This window comes from Lactuca serriola, chromosome 1 (assembly GCF_051521515.1).
Source record: "Lactuca serriola cultivar US96UC23 chromosome 1, Lser_US96UC23_V15, whole genome shotgun sequence".
NCBI lineage: Eukaryota > Viridiplantae > Streptophyta > Magnoliopsida > Asterales > Asteraceae > Lactuca > Lactuca serriola.
This window is the reverse complement of record NC_136408.1, coordinates 192,260,494-192,268,302: the sequence shown is the minus strand read 5'-3', so window position 1 is coordinate 192,268,302 and position 7,809 is coordinate 192,260,494. Positions and strand designations below refer to the sequence as shown.

The 7,809-nt window shown below is 32.0% G+C and overlaps 1 pseudogene across 1 annotated transcript; it reads right to left on the bottom strand.

Annotated features, from left to right (window-relative positions):
- Positions 1–3,394: 3,394 nt before the first annotated feature.
- LOC145102194 (epoxide hydrolase 2-like) lies at positions 3,395–4,891 on the bottom strand (annotated as a pseudogene). The gene is made up of 3 exons (XR_013706071.1): positions 4,313–4,891; positions 3,956–4,200; positions 3,395–3,827 (listed from the first exon to the last, which is right to left on the bottom strand). The product of XR_013706071.1 is annotated as an epoxide hydrolase 2-like (transcript).
- Between the last annotated feature and the right edge of the window lie 2,918 nt (positions 4,892–7,809).

Sequence of the window (7,809 nt, the reverse complement as noted above, 5' to 3'; positions counted from 1 at the left end):
CACGGGTCCGGAAATCATCCAGGAAACGACAGAAAAGATTGTTCAGATTCGTGAACGATTGAAAGCCCTAGAGACAGACAGAAAAACTATGCTGACAAAAGATGGAAACCTTTGGAATTTCAGGTTGGTGAGCTTGTTCTATTGAAGGTCTCACCCTGGAAGGGTTGATACATTTTGGAAAGCGTGGCAAACTAAATCCAAAGTACATTAGGCCTTTTGAGATTCTCGCTAGAATCGGCCCTATAGCTTACAAACTCTGACTACCTCAAGAACTTAGCAACATACACCCTACCATCCACGTATCCAACCTAAAGAAGTGTCTATCTAATGAGACTCTTGTTATCCCACTCGATGAAATCGAGATCAATGATAGTCTCAACTTTGTGGAAGAACCGATAAAGATCATGGATAGAAAAGTTAAGCAAACCAAACAAATCCGTATCCCGATAGTGAAGGTTTGCTGGAATGCAAAGCGAGGGCCTGAATTCACTTGGAAACGAGAGGATCAAATGAAACATAAGTATCCTCATCTTTTCCCTTAGTCCATGTGTATCTCTTACACTTCATTTCGGGACGAAATTCCCTCTAACGAGGGGATGATGTGACAACCTGTAATTTCAAATCTTATAAAGGTCAATCTTGGTCAACGAAAGTCAAACATATCAAACAAAGGTCAAACTTATTTCTTTAATTATCTTAATATGGTTAGATTAGTGAGTTATAGGTGTATAGAGCCTGTATTCAAAGTTGTTGTCTGTTTAAGGAGGAAAACATTAGGAACCGAAAACCTTCATCCGAGCAGCAAACCCTCGCAACCGCAAAGCCTCGCATAAGCTTGAGACTCGGACCGCAAACGGTTTGCAGCCGCAAACGAGGTTCACGGCCGAGAACACTCGGTCTTATCCCTTCGGCCGAGTCGTTAACTCCTTTCAGCCTTCCATTTTGCTTCTAACACTCTTATTTGTAAGTTAAACCTACAAATTAGGCAATTTCCTTAATGTATCTATGATTCTATACACTAATTGTATACATATATATCACGTGAAATGCCTTTTAGGACTTGTCTTGTCTCGGGATCTAACTTGTTGAAACAATTATCCTGTATTGAACATTCAAGCGAATCACTCACTTAAGGTAAGTTGATAGCCCTACAATTTACCTTTTTAAATGCTTTTTAGGGGGAATACAAGTAGAACACAATATAATTGTGTAAATCATTTATATGTAGAAACAAACAAACAAAAAGATTTATTATGCTTAAATGTTGTTGGAATTACTTTAAAAACCCTTTAAAACTATTTTCAGATTTCTGTTTTATCAAAATCATATTCGTGTACTTATTTGTGTATATTGTTGAACACCGTAACTACTGTTCCTTGTTTGCTTGTAGGCTTAGGGTAGGATCACTAGTCCGACTGTCAGTAAAATGATAGTTATACTTGCTAAATATATACATGAATATTAAACCCCATTTTCAAGGAACATACTTATCTGGGTTGCATATGTAGGGCAATTGAGTCTTTTCTCCAAATCAGTAACAGTTCAAACAAACATACTAGTAAACTATAATAGGTATAGTTTAGAGGATCAATACATACTATTTACTATAACAGAGAAACATACACGAGTCAATACATATATACTATTACTATTCATTACAAAGTATACTATTCATCTACGAGAACAAGAAGGAACTTACATAATATAACAAGAACAAGATAAACTAAAATGTGAGATACTATTTCATGGCTTAGCAATATTCTTGCTATGTCACGCTTTATTACCAGAGTCTCTTGGAGAGAGAGCATGAGTTTGTGTATAGATCTATACGGTATTGACCATCCCACACCTTGCTGCTAGCTACAATGGGACCTGTAGGTCTACGGGTGACAAATGTCATATTCTTTTCGACACCTGAAAAACGTCGTGTTTTACACTAGTCAATCAAGCATGGTTATAACCTTAATCACATTTTAACCTTAATTAACCAATGTGGTTACAAGGCAGTTAATACAATTACTAGTTCATTTTACACAATACTACTATAAATCTTCATTTTCCATTACTTTCATACAGTTATATTCTCACATGAGAAATGCATACTATTTTGCTAGTAAAGATAGTTTTACAAATATGGAAAACATACATTTTATACTATTTCAAGTACAAACACTGCATTTTACACTATTTTCAAGAGAGCAAGAACATACAAACAGTTGAGTCTTGGTAGATGCTACTTTTCATATAAAACAGAAAATATAGGATTTTGTGAGAAGTATACAAACATTTTCACTAGGCAAATACAAACACTTTCACTAGACATTTACAAACATTTTCATGAAACATATGCAAACTTTTGACACTAAAATACTTATGAACTCACCAACTTAAATGTTAATTTTCTCTTTCAAAATAACTTGTATTCTCAGGGAACCAATAGATAGGTACATGAGCACAGGTTTTTGAGAAGACAGAGCATGTTCAGACTCGTCTTTTATTTTTGCTTTACATTTTTGGTGTCATACTACTATTCAAAGAACACATATGTATTAATTATTCTATTAATGCAATGAATGTTGTTGCTTGTTTTACTATTGTGCATTGTTATGATACTATACATGACGTCCTCCGTTCCGAACGTTTCTGTCGTTCCGGTTTGGGGGGTGTGACAATTTATGTTTATGTATTAGTATAAATAGGACCTCTCATGTCCTATTTGTTACACATCTCTGAAAATAAAGCCTTTTGCTCCCCTCTCTCTCCGTCTGCGATTTTGCAACACCAATTTCATGTTAATTCGGTTTTTGAGTAATCAACCTTGTGTTTATTAGTTCTCCCATAACTGTTGGAAGGAACGATAATATGTATTAAATCTTAGAAACTGTGAACTTAAGATGTATTAGGTCTTCCATAACCCGGGTTTCTGCCAAGAAAGAGACATGTTCTGGGAGCTCTCTACAAGGAACGATAATATGTATTAAATCCATAACTAGATCATGTCGGTATTTAAAACCGAGAGCTCTCTATAATGAACTGTATGCTCCTCAAAGGAGTCCAAACATGTCTTGCGACAAACAAAACATGTCTCGTCAACCGCAAATAAGGGAATCATGAGGCGATATTTTAGGATAGCATGATATTCTACTGGTGACATATGTTGGCCAAGACTATCAATAGAGATAGTTATAAAAAAAATCTTGAGCATATACTACCTTTAGACACTCAAAAAATCATTTTTGCCTGATCGTCAACTTTCAAGTCTTGAACAATTTTTTTAAATAACATAACTATGCCATTACTAATCATTTTTAATAATTATCAGTCTTGGTTAATTTTAATTATGAAATAAAACAACCTCCGAGTATATCCGGGTAATTCCGTCCTTCATCAAGAATTGGAAAAGGGAAAAAGCGAGTAACATCCAACACATTATTACAACACACAGAGTTTCCATTTGCACCATATATGTGCTCTTATTACCACACATTATTATTTAAATGAAACGCATTGAAGCTGTCTATTTTCCCTTTAGATACAATATACATAGCATAGCCTCGACCATTGAAAAGAAAAAAAAATAAAATCAGAATTTACTAAGAAACTCAATTATGTGCTTGCTGATCTCATGCGGCTTCTCTTGGTTGATAAAGTGGCCCACACCTTTCATTATAACAATTTCTTCCAAAAGTGGAACATCTCTTTTAAACCCATCACCATGTATGTAGTCATTGGCAAACATTTTATACATCAAGTCTAGGTCCCCAACGATGTATTTTGATGGCACATTCACTTTAGCACCATGTCATGCCACAGTGAGTTCCCAATTCCTACAATATATAAAAATGAAACTAAAGAATCATATAAAATCAACTAGACTTCATATATGTATTGGTTTCTCTATGTAGATTGCAGTGCATGCTAATTGAGAGTTATATTGGTAGTAAATGGGACTTACAAACGAAGAGCTCGATAATAGTTAACAGGACCAGTGATGCCAGTCTTTACTAGATGTCTAGCAAAGTATTCAACATCTTCCTCTGACAACCAATGTGGCAAGGTGACCGGGGCATCACCAGATGAATGTCGAAATCCGTTGCCTTTGGATATGTAATATGGTTCAGCGTCTCGATGTGTAAAAAACTTTTTCAGAAAAGCTGGAATACCCATTTTAGCCACCTCAGCTTCAATTTCTCCTGGTTCCTATTGCAAAAAAAGGAAAAAAAAATAAAGCCGAACACAATCAAAGACTTCTTTTTTGCCAACTTTTCTATATATTTGTAATAATAGTAACTCTCAAAAAAGAGATATCTACCTGAAATCTGACCATGTAATAGTCCTCTCCGTATGCATGTCTTGAGAGCTGGACGAGGTCTCCATTTGGGTTCCATGGAACAAATGGCACGCTGAGTGTGACCAGAGCTTTAACTCTATCAGGCCTAAACATGCACAAGTACCACGCAATGATCGCTCCCCAGTCATGACCCACAACAAACACCTTCTCACCTTCACTTGTTATTGCATCAAGAACACCAATTATATCCCCCGCGAGATGGTGGAAGGTGAATTTGGTGTGGTCATTGACCGGTGCACCTGTTGTGTCACCATACCCACGCAGGTCTGGTGCCACGGCTCGGTAACCATGATCAGCCAAATACACAATTTGGTGGCGCCAGGAATACCAGAGCTCAGGGAAGCCATGGAGGAGCAACACCAATGGACCTTGACCCTTTTCAGCTATGTGAATGTTGAGTCCATTTGCACTAACAGTCTTGTGCTTGATCCCCTCCATCTCTTTCAGCAAAAGTTTTAAAGTATGAGCCCTCGTGGATCAGTTGGTATGTGGATGTATCAGATATCAATACTTATAGGACTAAATGGTATTGGTAGTATTGTACACCGTGTAACCCCGCCATTTCTAGAAGACATGTGACTCCAACTCCAAGAACGCCCCCCACCATTATCTGTTGTTTACATTTACCAAAATTTAATATATATATATATATATATATATATATATATATATATATATATATATATATATATATATATATATACTATCTTATTAAAGAAATCTAACTATTTCTAAAAATAGATTGATTATAATAATAATATTTTTTTAAGACGTCCAAATGATGAAACTGATAGTACAAGTAACCATTAATAAAATAATATTAAATTTTAACAACGTTTTGAATTCAAATATTTCTCATCAAATCTCCATATATTTCTCAACAATTTGATTTGGTTCCCTCAAATCCCGGATTCATTCAAATTTTGAACCCTTTTAAATATCCTTAAATTTAGCATGTTGATTCAAATATCTCTCTTATCGCATATACCTATTTGTTCCCTCCCCTGCAACAAAGCCCACCGTCCAGGAACAGAAAATGACTTCATCTCCCGTCTTCCACTATCCCTAACCATCGGTTCTATAACACCGCTTTCTGACGTCTTTATTATTATTATTATTATTATTATTATTATTATTATTATTATTATTATTATTATTATTACACTTATTTTCTCCACCTAATAAAATTAACACCAACACGTAACTAATAAATATTAATCTTAATTATAAATCATATTTGACTATTTATTGTATATTCATTTGAGATATGATATTTTTACGAATGGCCAAATAATTCACAAAAATAGATGATTCTTCGAAAGAAAATTATTCACCTTCCGCAAAAGAAATTATAACTAACTAATATTTTTTTGAAATAAAACAGACAATTTAGTTGCCGAAATGAAACTGAGAATATATATATATATATATATATATATATATATATATATATATATATATATATATATATATATATATATGTAGCATGTATATATGCAGCATTTAACATTGATATTATGATGTTAAACTAAAGAAAAGACTAAGCTAAATATATAAGGGTTTAAGACTTTCATTTGATTTGATGACATTCATATTAAAAATAAGGAAGATAATCATTGCATAAGGAAAGTGTTCACTAAAATAAATATATTTGACGTCTGCGGAAAGAAAGCTAATCATCTACTGAAACTAATCGACGATAGTGAAAAAAAAACTAGCCGTTATATCCAAATTTATAGCATAAAAGTCCAAAGTTAGTAATAAAATCATAAAGAAGACAAACTTTAAGTTTTTTTTACATAATATTGTTTCTGCTAGGGACACAAAAGTATTAGTGAAGCCTAACGAAACTTTAAAAGGTGATGAAGTTTATACATCAAATGTGGTGTATAAAGAAGTGTTGCACAATAAATAATATATAATTAGTCATGTGTTATTACAAATTTTCATATTTTGTGTATTCTTATAATTCTTTATTTTTGTTTGAATGGCTTAAACATTTCATATTTTATGTCGTCTTGACCAGTTTGTTTTTATCGGTTATTTAATGTATCATGTAACAAAAAACACCATAGTTTGATTATTTTGTCTTCGACGTGTACTTTCTTTTGTAACATAACATTTTTGTAGAGGAAACATATTACCAAAAGAATTTACATGCCCCGCCGCTTTGCGCGGGTACACTGCTAGTATATATATATATATATATATATATATATATATATATATATATATATATATATATATATATATATATATATATATATAAAAGATTGAAAACGCGAAAACAATTCTACACCAATCAATATATAAGGGCGTATTGCTAATTGTAAATATGAGTTGCAAAAATTTAGGGATTCTATTTGACTGTTTCCTAAATAAACAAATTCATTGATTTCTTTAATTTATACTTAATGGAATATTTTTCATTCAAATTGAATAAAAAAATCTTATAGTCATGATTCAAACGACTTTTGATACAAATGAATAAAAGCAAATTTAATTATATAGTTTCCTAGATTTTGATTTTTAACTATATTTTATTGTTTTTATAAAGTTTGAAAAAAACATTTTTCTGGTATATTCATAAATGAACAAAATCATATATTAAATTAAATTTTTTTAAGAATCTTATTTGATTTGATTATGTTGATTGCAAATGATTATATGTAACAATAAAAGTTTGAATGAGTAAACTACCATCCCAAAAAAATAAAATAAATAAATTAATGAATAAAACACCTCAATTCAGTCATAATCATAAACGTTAAAGTATATTTACCAATATAGTAAACCAATACATTTGAAATCATTAATGAATAAAGGAAAATGTGAAGATAAAGATAATATAGTTTGGTTGTAATCACAAATGACCGAAGAAGATAAAAAAAATCTAATTTGCTATGATTTTTCTTGTTGCTACCAGCAAACATAAAAACAAAGAAGGGCATATGTGATTATTGTTATTCTTGGGTTCACACCTGCAAAATCAAGTTCAAAGATATAAAAAAAATCAGATAATAATGTTATGCATACATCTTCACTGATTCACAAATGAATGCATGTTTCTCATTTGATGGCAGAGTAAGGAAAACATAAGTCGTAAACCTTTCGTTTTTGTTGTAATCATAGCGAACCTTATAATGAATAAAGTGTTATTCATGTATGCCGATAACTATAATCATGTATGATGATAACTATAAACATATATGGTTTATAATTATATTTAAGTATGATTAAAATCCTTCTTAAAGAAAATTAGAGTTAAAAGATTTTTTTTTGTATATATAAATGATAGGTTACTTGTAAGGTACAATAATAAAAAAAGAATGAAGATTTTAATTTAACAAAAAGAAATAAAAGAAATTCAAGAGCATGGAGTTGACTTGAAATCGATACTCACCCCTTTATACAGTTCCAAACTTGAATGGAGCTGAAAATCATAAATGATTAACAAT